Raw genomic sequence first — 18004 nt, 5'->3', positions numbered from 1 at the left:
TCATAAGCCTCCCCTGCTGACTAATGACTCCCAGTCACGCCGCCCGTCCCCCCAGAACCAGTCCCTGCCCCGAGCTGGCCCTGCAGGGATTTGAGGGAGGGTCCCTCTTCCCCCTGGGGCTGCCCTCATGCCCTGCCCGCCCCCCCGCCCCCCAACCTCTGGGCTCTGCTGGTCAGCCCCCTCTCTCCAGGGAGTTTTCCTTTTCTCCTCCTTCCACCTGTCAATCATGAGCCCTCCCAAGCCCTTACCCCTGGGCCTTGCTGTCAAGCCTCAGGTGGGTCCTGCCATAATCCAACCTTGGCGGAGGGCCTTCTTGTAAACCCTCCTCCTGCCCATCCCTGGCCTTTCCTAGAGATGGGGCCACCAGGAGATGGGGTGCTTGGGCAGGTGGTCAGGGGAGCTCTTGCTGAGCATGTGTGCAGAGGTGTCCTGAGATGCCCCCCAACTCCTTGAGGGCACATGGAGAGGCGTCGTAGAAAGAGACAGGCTTTGGAGTCAGACCTGAGTTCAAATTCTGACTCTTACTAGCTGGGTGGCCACGGGCAGGTAACTCAACCTCTCTGAGCCTCAATTTCCACATCTGTTTGACGCAGTGGAATGGGCATGGGAATGAGAGACCCTCCCTTCCCTCGTGGATGGGAACGAAGCACCTTCCAGAGAGACTCTCCGCTCAGGGGACAGTCCCAACAGAGGGACTAGGAAACGGGGTTGGGCCAGGCTGGCGTGGCTCAGTGGTTGAGCATTAACCTATGAACCAGAAGGTCAGGGTTCGATTCCGGTCAGGGCACAGGCCTGGGGTGCGGGCTCCATCCCTAGTGTGGAGTGTGCAAGAGGCAGCCGACCCATGATTCTCTCTCATCATCGATATTTCTATCTCTCCCTCCCTCTCCCTTCCTCTCTGAAATCAATAAAAATCTATTTAAAAAAAGAAAATGGGGTGAGGAGGCCTTGGGGAGACCCTGCCTTCCGAGGGGAGGCGTCGGCCAGGGAATGTGCGGCCGGCGAGGGACCGGTTGAGTGCCCCCCACGCCGGCACGCAGGGCGGCTGGATCCAGCAGCCGAGCACTAGCCTCTGTTCTCGGGGCTGGCGGAGGGTGAATGGCATTCCTTCCGGACACCACGTGAGCACAGGGCCTGCACCCTGGAGGGGAGCCTGGCCTGGGCAGCGCACGGAGTCAGGCGACAGGAAAAACGATCCCTGTTTTTGGTTCTGGAACGGGCTCGCTTGCCTTTGTGCGAGAAGGGGCCACGCCAGCTCCCAACACAAGGGAATGTGGGAAGGCCTTGGCAGCACCCGAGGGGCGGCTTGGAAAACCGGGAAGAGCTCCCGCCTGGAGGCCAGAGCCGCAGGGCCGTCCCCGAGGAGCCTCCCGCCAGCCCCGTGACCGTGTGAACGTGTGACCGTGTGACCGTGGCTGAGTCTCAGCCTCACCGGGGGACGGGGCCCTGGTCTGCAGAGGGAGGAGGTGCGACGGGAGGTCTTTGCGGGCCCTTCCCGGCTCGAAGACTCCCGAGGCCGGCAGCCATCTCTTTAAAGATGAGAAGCAGAGAGGCTGAGCTGAACCAGATGTGGCAGATGAAGCCAAGATCTCAGCCGGCGGCTTCTCCCCCTCCAGCGCCCTGCGTCAGCACGGCCTGGGGTGATTTCTGGCGTTGGCTCATTTCGATGGGCTATCCAGGCAGCATCTGCGGTCCCGGCTTCCGGAAAAGGGGCTGATCGAGCCACTTCCACCCTCAGCCCTGCCTCCTTCCCCCGCGGCCTGGGCTCCCTGGGCTCCAGGGGGGCTCCCAAACCAAGCATTTCCTGCAAAGGGTGTCTGTGCTCAGACCCCCACATCCCTCTCACCTCCCACCATCAGCCGGGGCGGCCCATTCACTACAGAAGTATTTCTACGTGTCTTCCCAGTGCCTGGGGCCACGTGTGCCGGAGGGAATTCGCAGGAGGCACTGGTGTCTGAGGGAGCTGTGCTTCATGTCCCTGTGGGACGGGGTGGGGCGGACATGAGAGGTGAGCCAATATCCACAGGGCAAAGCAGCAAGTGGGTGAGGAAGGGCTCAGGGTGGGGGAGCAGCCCACCCCCTGCCCCCCGGAAAGGAGGGCGGGAAGGAGGCCGGGACGGACAGGGAATGACATGAGCTGAGGCGGCCAGGCAGAGGGCACATGTAGGCAGCGTGCAGCTCTGAGGGTTGAGTTTCATTTCTATCTTCAGACCTGGTTTGTCTGCATCATATTTTTAAAATATATCTATATATATTTTTATTGATTTCAGAGAGGAAGGGAGAGGGAGAGAAAGAAACATCAGTGATGAGGGAGAATCATTGATCGGCTGCCTCCAGCACGCCCCCTACTGGGGACGGATCCTGAAACCCGGGCCTGTGCCCTGATCAGGAATCGAACCGTGACCCGGTTCCTAGGTTGATGCTCAAGTGCCCGGGCCGAGCCCTGCGCAGAGAAAGGGCTGGAAAAGCCGCCGCGGTGGCGTGTGTAAAGCCGATGGAGCAGGCGCAGGACAAAATCTAAGCCGTGTGTGAGGGTGGCGGCGTGGCAAGGCCGGGCCACAGTTGGCCAAAGAGGTCTTTGAAGAGCCGGGGACGTTTTTTCCCTCCTGCTTCCCAATCTGTGGTTTCTTGCCCTTCGCCGGAACCCTGGGCCGGAACCCTGGGCCAGGGAGGAGCACCTGGGCCTGGAGGCGGGCGTGCGGGGGAGGGATGCGAAACTGTGCCGCAGCCCTGGGAACAGGATCGGTCTTTGTCCTCATCTGGTGCACCTGTCGCCCCAAACCCTTGACAAACATTGTGTCACTCACCTTCCCAACCTCTCGGTGGATTTGGCCTGGGGGGGCGGGGCGGGGGTGCCGGCAGGAGCGCAGGGAGCGGCATTCCGCACATTTCTGCCTCCTGACAGCTCCTGGTACCAGGGCTGGGAGCCCGGGTGTCCAAACATTCCAGCTGACTCATCCGTGGGTGAGAAGGCCACGACCAAGGGACGGGAGGGATCTCCTGGAGCCCGGCCTCTGTCCAGGTCCCCGATTCGGAGGGGACAGTGGGGCGGGGCGGGGGGATGGCCGGGATGTGGCTCTTCCTGCTTCAGGGATGCTCGGGCGTCACCGGAGGTCCCGGGACGCGGTGACAGGTGCAGCCCGGTGCCCTGGGTGGGAGCCTCGGCCAGGCCCGTGGACGCCGGATTCGAGTTCTGGCTCCACCCTTATTGCCTTTGCAACCTCATCGCACCGCTCTGGGCCCCGGTGTCCTCGACGGGAGACAGGGGCGGGTCCTGGTTCCGGCTTCACGCCTCGTGGGGAGGACGGAGCAGGAGAACGGGGTAAGACAGGGCCACGGTCCCTGGGCACGGGCGATGCTTAACCAGGGTGATCTGTGCTCGAATGTCACTCTTTGGCTGCAACGACGTCAGCATCTCTTCCGGGCGGGCCGGCCGGCCAGTGTGTCATGGGCCCTCGCGGGGGGGCCCCCAGGACTCAGGCTGCAAAGCAGCACGGTGGGGGTGCCCCGGCTCTGTTTGGGGGTTCCGGGCAGAGCCACCCTCTCTCTGAATATCCCGTCGCGGCTGACCCTCCCGGGACCACACTCAGGGAATGACTCGGCACCGAACAGGCAGCAGCTTGCTGGTCCTCACACCGGCTTCCAGATGGCCCGTAACCGCATCTGCCAAACGCGCTGACCGCCCCCCGGGCCTCGTCTTGCCAAAGCGTTTCTCAAAAGGGGGAAACGCAGGCCTGTCGTCATCAGCTCGTCACCGGCTCCCGGCCCGCGGCGTCCAGCTGTCCTCCCTGGGGACGGCTCGGAAGGAAGGTTTTTCCCCAGCTCCGCCCGGGGCTGCAGGGAGAGCGAAGTCCGGGAATGAGGATGGGGACACGGGGCGGACGTGACCCTGGGCCGCGCGCTGGCCTCCTTCGCTTTCCCGGCGTCTGTGAAAGGAGGCGGCTGGTTGAGGTCATTTGTTTCCGGCCGTCGGGTCCCGGGGGGTTCTGGCTACTGAGCGCGGGGGAGAGGCCGGCAGATCTGTCTCCTGACACTCGTCCCTCTTCGTTAGGGGAGCACAGAGATCGGGAGACAAGCGGCTAAGCTCTGGGTTCCGATCCTCCCCCTGCCCCCCCACGCCCCCCCCCCGCCCCGCCGGCTGTGTGACCTCGGGCCGGGCTGACACCCTCTCTGAGCAGGGACACTATCTGTAAAGAGAACATGCCAGCTGCCACCTCCGGAGTCGTCATGATTAGGCGAGATGACAGATGCCGGGGCAGAGCTGGGCCTGGCATCTTGGCACCCGGGACCCGATCGTTTTATTTTTCCGCGGGCACATGCATGGGCCTGCTCGTCTCCACTGAACCGCTGGCCTTCGTGGGGGGGGGCGGGGGAGACGGGGGGGTGGGGGATGCGGGGCACGGGGAGGTGGGGGGGGGGGGGAGAGGTCAGGCCGTGTTTCCATGTTTCCGTGGCCACACCGGGCTGGCTTCGGAAGGGAGCTGCCGTCACCCCCGGGGACTAGGCCCACGGCGTCCGCTCAGCCCCTCGGCGGCTCTCACAGCTCCTGCCGGGGATGGCTTACAGCGTGGCGTGCTCTCTCCTCCGTGCGCTTAGCTGCTCCAGAAGGTCCGGGCAGCAGCCGGGGAGCGTTGGCAGGCTCCGTTTTGTTGTCTCTCCTTTCCTGTCGCTTCGCTCTCTCGTTGCTTTCCCCCAACGAGCCATCGGAGCTTCGCAGACAAAAGAACGACCCCTTTCCCATCCCCGTCGGAACCCCCGGCCGCAGGCCCTGCCTCAGAGCCCCCTGGAAGTGTCTGGCCCGTCGGTCACGGAGGAGGGGCGGGGCTGCTGGAGACCCGATCAAACGCTCCTTCCTTCACCGGTCACACGACAACTGCCTGCGTATCGCACACGCACGTTCTTTACTTCTGTCCCGCACGCCCGGGGCCCTGGGAAATGGTGGCCTGGGGAGCTCTGGGGACCAAGCCAGCAACATGGAAGGCGCTGTCTCCTGAACACCCACTCTGGGTGCCCGCTTCACCCGTGGCATCACCACGAAGTCGGTGATATCAGCCTCCCTTTTTTTGGGCGAGAAACCAACTCAGAGAAGCTGTGTCACTTGCCCAAGGTCACCGAGCTGCTGAGATGAGCGCTTTGGCCCAGCGCGGCCGGCTCTCTCCATGACGGACGTCGGGAGCTTGCCTGCCCAGCCTGGCACGGCCTGGGCTCTGGGCCTTTGCTACCGGCATCTACCAACCTGGTCCCAGGCCATGAGCTCCAGGCGAAACCTGGGCCAGAACGCAAGTCACCGGCCTTGCCTCCCCCAGGAGGAGAGCGTCCAACCCACTCCCGGGGAAGGAGCATGTGTCCGCAGCAAAAGGGGTGTGTGTGTGTGTGTGCGCGTGTGCGGGTGCATGTGTGTATGTGTGTGCGTGTATGTGCATGTGTGTGCCTGTGCATGTGTATGTGTGTGCATCTACGTGTGTGTGTGTGTGTGTGTGTGTGTGTGTGTGTGCGCGCGTGTGTGTGAGCGTTCCAGGATGGAGGCGGGAGGGTGCATGTCTATGGAAGGGGGTGTGTGTTTGTGTCTGAGGATGCACATAAGCATGTGAACCTATGTGTGCACGTGTACGAGGACATGTTGTGCTCTGAGAATGTGGACTCGCATGCGTGTTTGTATGTGAAAGTGCCCTTATGTGTGAGGATGTGTGTGCTCGTGCACGAGAATTCTCTATTTAGAGAGACCTCCTGGGTGTTGAGTACCAGGCATTTCTGGCATCTGTTACAGATCTTTTTATTTTTGTTCATTTTTTAAAGTTTATTTTTTAATGGAATTTATTGGGGTGACATTGGTTCACAAAATCATACAGGTTTCAAGTGCACAACTCAATGAAACCTCATCTGCACGCTGCATCGTACGCCCATCACCCGAAACCAAATCTCTGTCCCCACTTCTCCCCCTTTGCCCACCTCCACCTCCCTCCCCAACCCCTTTCCCTCTGGCTGTCACCACACCGTTGTCCATGTCTATGTGTCTTATACATATGGGTTGCTGTTGTTCTTGCTTAATCCCTTCATATTACAGATCTTTTTAAAAAGTGCATTTATCTTCTCATGTGCATATACATAGGTGCATACTAGTACACGCATGAGGACTTGAGTGTGTTTGTGTATGGATGTGTGTGCAGAGTGTTTATGTGTGTGGGTGTTTGTGTGAGGATGCGTATGTGTAAGAATATGCGTATGCATGTGTGTGTGGGCCTGTGTGCGTGTGTATGTGTACACATGTGAGGACATGTGTTGGGGTGTATGTACAGAATGGAGAAATATAGGGTGAATGCATGCACCCTGGTGTGTGTGTGTGCACCCACATGTAAGGATGTGTGCGCGTGTGTCAGACAGCGGGGCGCGGATGATGGTGGGGGTGGGGACCCTGTGATCTTTGTTTCCAGAGACCTCCTTGGTGCTGAGTACCAGGCGTCACCCAGCACCGACGACAGGGCTTTTTAAGCGTGTGTGTATCTTCTCGCGTGGTCACAGGGCAGCACGCGAGCCGAGAGAGGGTTCCTTCCCCCGGAGGCCTGAGCCTGCTCCCCGCCGGGCAGCGCGGCTCCGCTCACCGTGGCCCTGAGCGGGCTTTGCAGGACCAGCTTCCAGGGCCCACAGCGCCCTGGCCAGGCTCCCTCTCCGCTTGGAGGTGTGGCTCCGCCTACCTCGGGGCGATTACCTTCCCTGGCACCGGCTTTGTTTGGGCTCATGAAGGAGGAGCAGCAGCCACGGAGAGCAGAGGCCTCTCCCTTCCGCCCCGGGCCGGGTTCAGCTGAAAACATGGATGTAGGGCTGCTTGCTTTGCATGCCCTGGCCGAGAGCCCCGGCAGGAGGGGAAGCACCTCAGGCCCAGGCTGTGTGGCTGCTGAGATGGGAGGGTCTGGTTTCCCCACGGAGGTGGCGGCGCTGGCCCCAGCAGCCCAGTGGGCCTGGGCGGTTTGCTTGCTGAGCGTCTGTTCCGGGGGTGGGGGTGGGGGTGCGGGTGGGAGGGGTGAGGCTGAGAACAGGGCAATGGGAAGCAGGTGCGGGAAGCTCAGGCGTGTGCAGGGGGAGCCTGCTTTTCTGGGGAGAGCGCCTCTGTGTCCACTGAAACCCTTTCTAACTTCCTCTTAAATGCGTTCCGCTCCCAGGTCCCCATGTCCCCCTACACGTCCCCTCTCGGGGCCCTTAAAGGCCACAGCGCCTTAGCTCCGAGGGACACGGTGGTCACCTGGCCGCACCCTCCGCAGAGAGAATCTTTTCCATGACGCTGAGCATCGTGCCACCCACCTGCCTAGACTCTTTCGGGGCCCCTGGCATGTCAGCTTCCTGAGGGCAAGACCGGGATCTCGCTGAGCCCATCACGGCCCCGGTATCTGGCCCGGCGCCTGGCGCCTGGCACGGAACAGGCCTCGGTACGGATTCGTCCGAGGGGACAGGATGAGGTAACTGGCTCCTGCTGCAGGTAGACAGCCCTGGGGAGACGGGCTTAATCCAAAGATTCCCTGGGATCTTGGAGTCCAATTAAGTGGAGCCCAAATGTGCTTCCTTCTGAGTGTCACCCTCGGGAACTGGGATTAGCGGGACCACGGAAGGCCTGTAACTAAGCAGGCGTTACACTCCTCGCAATGCCTCCCGGATCCACGCTGGATGCAGTTCCCACACCATTCCTCACAGCAAACTCAAAGGAGCAGCGATTTTTCTTTTTTTTTCTTTTATAAAAATATGTTTTTATTGATTTTAGAGAGAGGGAAGGGAGAGGCAGAGAGAGAGAAACATCCATGGGAGAGACATCCTTAGGCAGCCTCCTGCACGCCCCCCTACTGGGGATCGAGCTCACTACCTGGGCATGTGTCTTGACCGGCAAGGAAACCGGTGAACTCTTGACGCCTGGTCGATGCTCAACCACCGAGCCACACGGGCTGCGCGGGAGCAATTTTTTCAATGGACGTCTTGTCATATGGTCCGTGAGTGGACCCAGAATCCTAGACGTGGCCTGTTCGGTTTGTGGTACTTGGTTATGGCGGCCGCAGGACACTGGTGCACGGGACCACACTCCCCTCGACGTGTACGTCGCTACAAAACGTCCCTCTGGGGAACCCTGTGGTTTCACCCTTAGAAAATTTAAAGGGACTACCCGAAACGACTGGAATAAATCACAGAAAGATTTAGAAAAATGACTGGACATACGACAAACACCCCCCCCGGTAAAGGCGTTTTTGTATGCCTAGTAGCTGAGCATCCTAATCATGATGTTCCATTCACACTGGCACCTGTGTGGCACGCTGAGTAAGAGCACTACACACTTATATCGGGAAAACGTAAGAGATTCGAATAAAATAGGTGTTGCTACATGGAAAAATTCCATGTAGGAAATTTCTTTAGCCCCCAGATGAATTTGTTTATTCATTATGATTCCAATCAAAACCCCAGAGGATTCACTGATTTTTTTTTTTTTTTTAAGAAACAATTTTACATTGAATACGTGAGAGAAAATGGCAAAGACAGCTCTGGAAAAAGAGGGTGAGGTGAGGTTGGGAGAGTCCAGCCAGTAGAACAAATTATTGCCCGGCCGGCGTGGCTCAGTGGTTGAGCGTTGACCTATAAACCAGGAGGTCACGGTTTGGTTCCAGGTCGGGGCAGATGCCTGGGTTCTGGGCTCAGTTGCCTGTTGTGGTGCATGCAGGAGGTCGCCGATCAGTGATTCTCTCTCATCACTGATGTTTCTATCTCTCTCTCCCCCTCTCCCTTCCTCTCTGAAATCAATAAATATATATATATTTAAAAGAACATATTATTGACTAAACATACTTAAGTGTATGATACAAAATAGTCCCATTAATCAACGGACGTTGGCTCCGTGCTGTCACCCCCTTCCAGGAACCATCTCCCAGTGAGGTGACAGGCAGGACGCAGCCCGAAGCAGACGAAATGGCACAGCTGAGCCTGTGGGGCACTTGGGCACCTACAGATGGAAGGAAACCCCCACTTCCAACCTGCAGCCTGGGGCCCGGCCCCCACCCTCGGGGGCTCGCAGCCCCATCCACTCAGCTGCTTTCTCAGAAGGAGGGGTGCTCGGAGCTGCGCCCGTTCCTGCAGGGACCTGGACGCGGCTCCCCAGGAAGAGCCGGGCGGAGAGGCGGGGGAGGCGGGAGGGTTCGGTGGCATGCATATCTGCTGATAGCGGCCGCGTTTCCTTGGCTAGTTCTGCTGCTCACCGTGTTCTCTCTCGGAGGGGGTTTTGTAATCACCAGGACCTATTTTTCTCAATCCGGTGGTTTGAATTTCCAGAACCAAATGAGGTTAGGGAAACACCCTGCATTTGCAGATTTCACGTTCTCAGTTTCATCAGAAGTTTGCTGAGCATCGAGGACGTGTGTACCCAGCGCCGTGCGCCAGGCCCCGGGCACAGGAAGCTCGTGCCATGTGGCGATGCCTTCACGCCTTGCACCGGATGGATTGGCACCGGCCCCTCGTGAGGCCCAGACGCGCCAAGGAAGGGTCCCGCCTGGCAGCCGAGCGCCATGGAGCACAGCGTGGGGTGGCTCACTTCGTTGCGCAAGAATGACGGGGTGCGTTGCACACAGGCGTTGTTATTGTGGCTGAGAACGCTCGGTTATACCCGGGGGCATCTTCGGGAGGTCTTCCCCCCCGGGGCGAGGGTCACAGGGGAGGCCAGATCCCAAATGCTGGCGCCTGGAGGGAAGCCCGGTGAGGACCAGGGAGAGGGGACACGTGCCAGAGGACAGGGCTGTTGTGCAAGGAGCCGGCGGGTGTGGCTCCCCTCCCGGGCCAGCGAGGGGGCTGGCCTCGCGCAGTGGACGGGGACTCTGGAGGCACATTGGAGCTTAAGAAGCAAAACCTGTGTCCGGATCCCGGCGCAGCCCAATTCCATCAGAACCTGGGGGGGGGGGGGGGGGGGACGGCGCGCGGGCGGGCTGGTGACTGCGGCTCTGCAGGTGCCTCTCGTGGAGCTCAGGCCTGAGAACCGCGCTCAGCACGGGGCGGGGCGGCTGCGTCCGGCTTCCTGGACGAGGCCTGGTTGGTGCAGGTGAAAGCTCGCGCTCACACACACGTGAAAAGTCCCGGCCAATTGCAAGGTCGCCATTGCAAACAGACAGACGTACTGAGCATCCGTGTGGCCGGGGATCCTTGCGCGCGGCGTGGGGGCGTGTGGACCGAGCCGTGTGCAGGAGGCGATTGCAGCGGTCTTTCCACGCAGGCCTCGTCTCTAGGACTCAGGCATGGCGCCCAGCTTTTTAATTTTTTTTTCTCTTAAGCCCATTGTGGGTGTCTGTGCAGATGTGTGAGAAATAAAAGATTCTGGAGATACAGAAACAAAGGAAACACGAGGGTTTCTCGCCCTACAAGGTAAGTGTCCCTGTCATTTCCATCCTCACCGCCCGCCGATTTCCTCTGACGAAAAGGAGTTGCATGTGTGGACGCTTCCTTTCTCCGGGCGTCTCTCGCGGCCAGTCTCTCGGCCGGTGCCACCAGCAAAAGGTTGAAAGGGCTCTTTTTGTGTCTTAAAAAGTTTGCTTACAGCCCTGGCTGGTTTGGCTCAGTGGGTAGAGCGTTGGCCCTCGGACTGAAAGGTCCCAGGTTCGGTTCCCATCAAGGACACATACAGGTATGTTGGTTGTGGGCTAGATGCTTGGCCCCTGGTTGGGTGTGTGCAGGAGGCAACCAATGGATGTGTCTCTCTCACATGGATGTGTCTCTCTCTGTCTCTCTCCCCCTCCTTTCCACTCTCTCTAAAAATCAGCGGGAAAATACCCTCAGGTGAGGATTAGCGAACAAACAAGAGAGAGAGAGTTTGCTTACAGGGTATATCTGGGAGCCTGCAAGGCTTTTTCTAGACGTTTCTATTCTTCTCAGGGATTTGCTCCAATGGCGGGGAGGGTCGTGGCTCTGAATTAGGCCAGTTGGTCAGACTCAATCTGACTCCAGAGTCGTAGCCCGAGGCTCCCAGCGTGAGCTGGTCACCATGCGATGTACCCCAAGGGGGTTAAAAAAAAGGCATTATCAGGTTTGGGGATGAGGCTCCCCCTGTGTGTGTGTGCGTGTGAGAACCACACCGAGGTCTGGATCAGAATGGAAGAAACTGAGAAGAGAAAACCCAACCCTTTTCAGAAGATCCAGCCCCTCCCTGCCCCTGGGTGGCCCTTCGCCCATCACCCAGCATCTCCTCGCGGGAGAAGCCTGCCTGGCCCTCTGGTCCTCAGGAAACCTCCCGTCCTGAGAGGGAAGCGGGGCAGCCCCGCGGCCGCAGCTGCTCTCACGGAGGAGCGAGACCAGGGCTGACAAGGCCGGCCTCTGTTCACATCTCCAAGGAGGTAAGGAGGAAAAAGAAAAAAAAAAAAAAGATTCCTCACTGACACCAAGAGTAAACTTCCTGCCCCATTAAACAATGAGGCATTCAACATCGGCCGAGTAAAAGTCCCTGATGTAATGCGCGGGTGAGCAATCGCATGTCGGGCTGTTGTTATGGGATTTATACATGTCCTAGCGAGGGCTCGAGGTGAAGCCCCGAGCCAAGAACAATAGCCCTGACCCCGCAGGCACAGAAACCTCATTCCAGCGGAGTTTCCTTCGGAGAGAGAGAGCGCCCAGCAGACTCTTGACAAACAAAGTGACTTCAAAGGTAGGCTTGCATCACTGGCCTCCCCCACTCAGCACCGACTTCCCTTCAGCCCAGACCTGGCCCTCCTGTCTCCTGGTTTACTTTTATGAGGTTCACACACACACACACACACACACACACACACACACACACACACGGAGCCATGATCTGAGCACGCGCAGGCCAACAGGAAAGCAATGGTAACTGAGCACTTCCTTTGGGATGCTGGCCACGGTGATGGCAGTAGGATTTGTGCCAGGCGCCCGAGCGAGCGCCCCGGGGTGCGCCTGGGTGACAAGGCAGCCCCTCCCCCCGCCCCCCCCCCCACTGAATTCCCGAGGGAGGACGACACCAGTGGGATGGGGGAACGGGGAAATTTTCTTACATCACTTGACGTGCTTGCTTTCTCTCCCCAAACCCTGAGTCATGACTGGGGCTGCGTGGCCTCGGGTCTCTGGCTGAAACCAGAGGTTACAGATTTGGAAATCTGACTCCCATCAGCTGACTCCCGTCCAGCTCATCAGAGGAAGCGTGTATTGTTTTAGCCACCCCTCCCTCTCCAGGCCCAAGTGCCTGCTCGTGGAGGAGGGCATTACGTGAGGAAAGTGGCCCGGCCGTGGCTTAGTAAGGCGATGCCAGGCTGGTGAACAATATCTGACATTCGGCGAGTTGACAGAAAGGGCAGTTTCTCTGTTTGTTTAAACGGAGATTAAGTGAAAGGAAAAGTTTTTCTTTCCCATCCCGAGACAAATGCGAAACACATGTTTCCCCCTCTCGCCTGTGCGGTGCAAGGCTCACAGAGGCCTCCCGCCCCCTCATCTGAGCCTTTGCAAGGATTGCAGAATGTTTCCTCTCTTTGGTGGCCAAAGCCAACATGAGCCTTTGTCTTTCCAGACAGCGGAGCTCATGGTGATGGCCCGGGCACTTCCAGGCAATTACTTCTGCGTGTGCGGCGCTCCTGGGCCCCCCATTGTCTGGGTAGGTCGGGTGGTAAGATCCAGGGCGAGGGATCCGGGGAACCGGGTTCGAGTCATAGCTCGGCCCTTGCCTGTGTGCCCTCCTCCCTGAGCCTCGCTCTCCTCGTTTGCAAAATGAAGGTGGTTGAGTTTGACATGTCTCGGGGGGTTTCCAGGTCTGGAAAGGCCGCTGGTTCGGGTTGGTTGTGCCGGTATGCGGGAGATACTCCTGGTTGAGGCCACCCTGGTAGCACGGGCTGGGGGCAGCAGCGGAGACCTCAATCAAGCAGCCTGCCCGTGCACTGACTCACCCACCGTGGCCTTGAACTACTCACTGGCCCTCTTTGTGAGTCCTTCTTATCGGAGAGAGGAGGTCCGGCAGTCTGGCCCCTGACATCGCAGCTTAGATATGCGACCAGCCTGAATGACGAGGGTGAAAAGTACTTCGTGTGTCTAGGGCTAAATGGTTATTCCTCTTGGAAGATAAGTTTTAAACGTGCTAGCCCCCCAATATATTTGTTGATTATCCAAAAACAGAGTCATAAAAAGTCAATATTCTTTACTCTTGGCTTTCCTTACATTGCTTCTGGTTCAGAGAAGGCACGTACCAGGTAGCCAGCACGGGCTGTGAGAATCAGGGTTTCTCCCTCCTACGTCGGCCAGAGCAACAACGTTCCTTGTTTTTGTCAAGTTGCTACTCTGCTCAGAAACCGTCAAGATTCCCCTGACATCTGAGGTCCAATCCAAACTGGCATGTAATTCCTGTGATGACCTGGCTCCAACCTGCATGATCTGTCCTCCTGCCTAAAATCGCAGAATTCGCCAGGCCCTCCACAATGGTGCCACACTCACCCCCTAAGGGTCACCTGACAAGTGGACAGCAGGTCTCTGTAGACACAGTGATGGGGAGAAGCCTCTGATACTTTTCAAATCACCCCTAATTATTGGAGACCTCTCCCCTGTGTTGGATCAGAACCTGCCTCATCATAAACCCCAACTACCCACCGGTCCTGTAGGAGCCACTCCTATGCAGCTCTGTTCAGCCTCCTCCGTGTCTGAAGAAGCCATCATGCCACCCCTGAGAAATCTCTTTTCCAGACTCAACAACTGCAGTGTCTTTAACCGATTTCATTGGCTAAATGTTGCTGTCCTTCCCTTTTTTTCTGAACATGCTTCACATGGTCACCATCTCTTCAAAAAGTGACCCTTTAGCCTGGCTGGTGTGGCTCAGTGGTTGGGTGTCAACCTGTGAACCAGGGGGTCGAGGTTCGATTCCTGGTCAGGGCACATGCCCGGGTTTCAGACTCCATCACCAGTGGGTGGGCGTGCAGGAGGGATCCGATCAATGATTCTCTCTCGTCATTGATGTTTCTATCTCTCTCTCCTTCTCTGAAATCAATAAAAATATATTCTGTAAAGTGGCCCTTGCAACTAAATGCAATGTTTAAATGTGGACCAGTTGGTAGAGCTAGCATCTCCTTTGCTTCTGTAACAGGTTAGGTAAGAGATGTGACAATAGTTCAGTGGCTTAAAGAATGTAGAATGTTTTTTCTCTTTAAGTAACTGCCCGAGAGGAACAGGTTAGCAGGTGACCCCTGCTCTCTGCAGTCATTCGGGGACCCGGGCTCCTCCTAACTGGGGTTTCGATATCCCATAGGGTATTCCTGTCCAAGCTGGGTTGCTGCCAAGTCCCGGAGGCAGCCAGCAAGAAGAGAACAGAGTGTGAGGAGGGGGTGAGCTTGCCTCTGAAGGGCCCCAGCTCCCAATACAGACCATTTGTTAGCAACCCCCTAGTGAGAACTCGGTCCCATGGCTATAGTCAACCTGCAAGGGAGGCTGGGAAATGTAGTACAACTGCAAGGGAGGCTGGGAAATGTAGTTCCCACACACCATAACAGCTGGGAGAATGGATGTTGGTGGGCATGAATATGGACACACCTCATTGGTCTTTCAGTCCCAGGAAGACCTCAAACTCCTGCACGCAACCCAGGAAAAGTGGGCCCCTCGTTGCTCTCTTTCCAGCCTTCATCTGCTCTCTTTTCAGTGGATCTGTAAATGCGTCTTCCCATCCGTAGAACGGTACACGCAGTCAGCACAGAGAGAAACGGATTCCTTGTGCGTGTGTGTGCGTGCGTGCGTGTGTGTGTGTGTTACAACGCACATACAGTTTTACTATTTTAACCATTTGGAAGGGTGCCATTCTGTGGCAGTAAGTGCACGCCCGTCATTGTGCAGCCATCCCCATCTCCCCAAATGAAACTGTCCCCATTGAACACTAACTCCCCAGTCTTCCCTCTCCCCCAGCTCATAGCAACCGCCGTTCTATCTCCCATCGATCATTTCCGTGACTCTAAGTCCTGCGTGTCAGGGGAAGAATGCAGAATTTGTCTTTTTGTGACTGGCTTAGTTCACTTAGCACTGTGTCCTCAAGTTTCCTCCCTGTGGTGGCGGCTGTCAGAATGTCCTTCCTTTTTTAAGGCTGCATAATATTCTTTTTGTATGCATTTCATTTACCCATTTATTGTTGATGGGTTCTGGTGTTTCAAAATAGTGAGGTTTGGATTTTAACAATCGGGGGGTTGAAGAGTCAGTGGGGTAGTGTGAGAATAGCACTGAACCAGGTGCTAGGAAACCTGGGTCTTTAAAAAATATATATCTTTTTATTGATTTCAGAGAGGAAGGGGGCGGGAGAGAGAGAGAGAGAAACATCAGTGATGAGAGAGAACCATTGATTGGCTGCCTCCTGCAAGTCCCACACTGGGGATTCAAGCCCAAAATCTGGGCCTGGGCCCCGACCAGGAATGGAACCGTGACCTTCTAGTCCATAGATCAATGCTCAACCACTGAGCCACACCAGCCGGGCAGGAGACCTGGGTCTCGGGTCCAGCTCTGCAGCAGGTGACCTTGGACCCATGGCTCCCACCGAAGTCCTGGCGGAGCCCCTGCCTCAGGCCAGCTGGGCTCCCTGGGAGGGTCACAGACTCTAGGCCTGGTCTCTGAGAGTCCGTATGTCTACACAGCTCCCAGGTGATTGTGTAGATTCAAGTTCGAGAGGCCCTGCTCTGGGCCTCCTCCTTTCCCTGGGAGACGTTCTGCACAGGGCTGCGCGTGCTCAGAAGACGCCAGGGTTTCCTAGAGGGACGACGGGGACTCCCAGGGAGACAGGTGCGAGGTCCGGAGCAGAGGGGAAGTTCAGGGGCAGGGCTTGGTCTCCCTGCCCCTACTTGCTTTCTCTCTCTTGCCTCTAAGAGTCTACAGAATTCTTAAAAGCAAATTTAAAACCAGTAGGATCCTATTAAAAGGCACTTCTACTGAAATCAAAGGAATTTCAAAATTACGAAAATTTTTTTTGAAATTATTGTTGCGTTTCCAACATGATTATTTTATAAACTTAGTGGGTTTTGATGCTCTTGTTTGGGACTCACTAGAAGGTTGTTTTGATTTAATGTTAAGCTCTGGCCAGAGGTTCTCATAGGGCTTTGGATGTTCCTCTGCCAAACTGCCAACAGGCCCTCTCTGTGAACGCTCATCTAGTACGTACATCTAGTCCTACGCTGGCCCCGGAGAATGCATGTTTCAGTCCCTATGTCGTAACTCTGCCTCATCGCAATCATTCTAATTCTTGATTCTAACATATGATTGCAGACCTTTGGGCAAAGCTAGTGTCTGACTCCTACTCTCATCTTGGCTCCACCTGGGCCTTGTTTTATTTCAAACAAGTCCCTTACCCTCTCCACAGGAGACCCCTTTTCTCCGGGAACATCCCTACCCTCCCAGCCCCTCTCCTTGTCAATAAAGTGGGTACCAGAGCCCAACTGGTGTGGCTCAGTTGTTGACCTATGAACCAGGAGGTCACGCTTAGATTCCAGGTCAGGGCACAGGCCCGGGTTGTAGGCTCAATCCCCAGTAGGAGGCATGCAGGAGGCAGCCGGTCCATGATTCTCTCTCCTCATTGATGTTTCTCTCTCTCTCCCTCTCTGACATCCATGAAAATATATTTTTTAATAAGTAAAGTGAGCAGCAGAAAGAGCCCTTCTGAAGAGAGAATAGTTGTGTGTGTGCAGGTGAAGGAGAGCGTGGCACACACCAGCGTGAGCGTGGGGGATACTGGTGGCGTGAGCAAGAGCAGAGCATGCAGGGGTCATGGGCCATGCCAGGGCGTCTGGACTTGACTCTGAGGCCCTGGAGGTTTTCTAGGGGTCAATCTGATCGTACTTAGACTCTGGGAAGATCCCTTTGGTCCGGGGTTGGAGGATGTGAGGTGGCGACGGGTCTGCAGTCGCCTGGGAGAGAGGGGATGGTGCCCTACCTCTGCTTTAGGAGAGAAAGAGGGGTTTACGGGGAGAGAAACATATACAACATGCTGAATGGGACCCTCGCGTGCGAAGAATCCTCTCCATCATACACGGAAAGCTGCGGGGAGCCCACACAGCCATAGGCAGTCCCGAGGGGCTGGGGGTGTGGGCCTCTCATGCCCTTGCTGTTCGTCTCTTGGTACCAATTGGCTCCGTGGGCGGCCCGGAGAGATGGGGCACAGCGTGAGCGTAACTGTGGGAGGAAAGGTCGAGGTTCAACGCGGGAGCGGTCATCCGGGAGCTACCACCAGGCCTGGGGCGGTGTTGTGTCCTAGGAGCATCCTGGGAAGGTATGGGGACAGCAGGCAGCAGGGCTGTCAGGAGAGGAGCCTGCAGGACCAGGTGGAGGGGCACCAGCCCAGACGTTGGCTCGTTAACAGAATCACTGAACTGACTGGCCAGGAGGCCGTGGAGACAGCCAGCCTTTGACTGGCGTGCAGGACGCTCCATTGGAGATGGACCAGCTGTGGCCCGGGGACCCTGGGAGCCTCAGTGCACGGGACACAGCACTCGGACCAGATCCTACGGACACTGTGTGATCTGGGGCAGCCAGCACCGCCGCTGGGCCGTGGCCCAGGGCCACGACCCACCTCACCAGACCACTGCAGAGCTTCAGTGGCCTGATCCACATCGGACGCAGGTGGCACATCCTCGGTAGAGGGGACTCTCTGTTGTCCTGAGCCGCAGCCTGTGGGTCTGGTCCTCACCGCTCACTCCGGCCAGATCTTTGACCCCTGCCTGGAAGGCCCCCCGATGGAATCGCAGAGAAGTGCTGCCCCGGGACAGAGCCAACAGGCTGTCGGTTGGAAGAGGGGCTCGTTGCCTGTCCCTGTGCCTTGTCGTCCCCCCAGGACGAGGAGACTCAGACAGAAGGAAGTAGAACTAGTTTTCAAAACACTCGCGACGCAGAGACAGAGGACACGGCTTTGACCTTAGCTTTAGGGTCAAAGGAAAAGCTCATCTTATCCATTTGGCTGCCTGGTTCTGCATCTTAGATTTCAAACAGCTCCTGCCTGCCATGGCTCCGAGGGCGCCGAGGACCCGGGACTTTGGGTAAAATGTCA

The 18004-nt window shown here is 57.3% G+C and overlaps 1 long non-coding RNA gene across 1 annotated transcript; it reads left to right on the top strand.

Moving 5' to 3' along the window:
• Positions 1–11022: 11022 nt before the first annotated feature.
• Positions 11023–13964, top strand: LOC132221784 (uncharacterized). Its single transcript, XR_009450074.1, has 3 exons — positions 11023–11342; positions 11568–11650; positions 12524–13964. It is a non-coding gene; the product is annotated as an uncharacterized LOC132221784 (long non-coding RNA).
• The last annotated feature ends 4040 nt before the right edge of the window (positions 13965–18004 follow it).

The sequence above is a fragment of the Myotis daubentonii genome, chromosome 19 (genome assembly GCF_963259705.1).
Source record: "Myotis daubentonii chromosome 19, mMyoDau2.1, whole genome shotgun sequence".
NCBI lineage: Eukaryota > Metazoa > Chordata > Mammalia > Chiroptera > Vespertilionidae > Myotis > Myotis daubentonii.
Note: the sequence above shows the minus strand (reverse complement) of the source record. Positions and strands in the feature narration are given on the sequence as shown.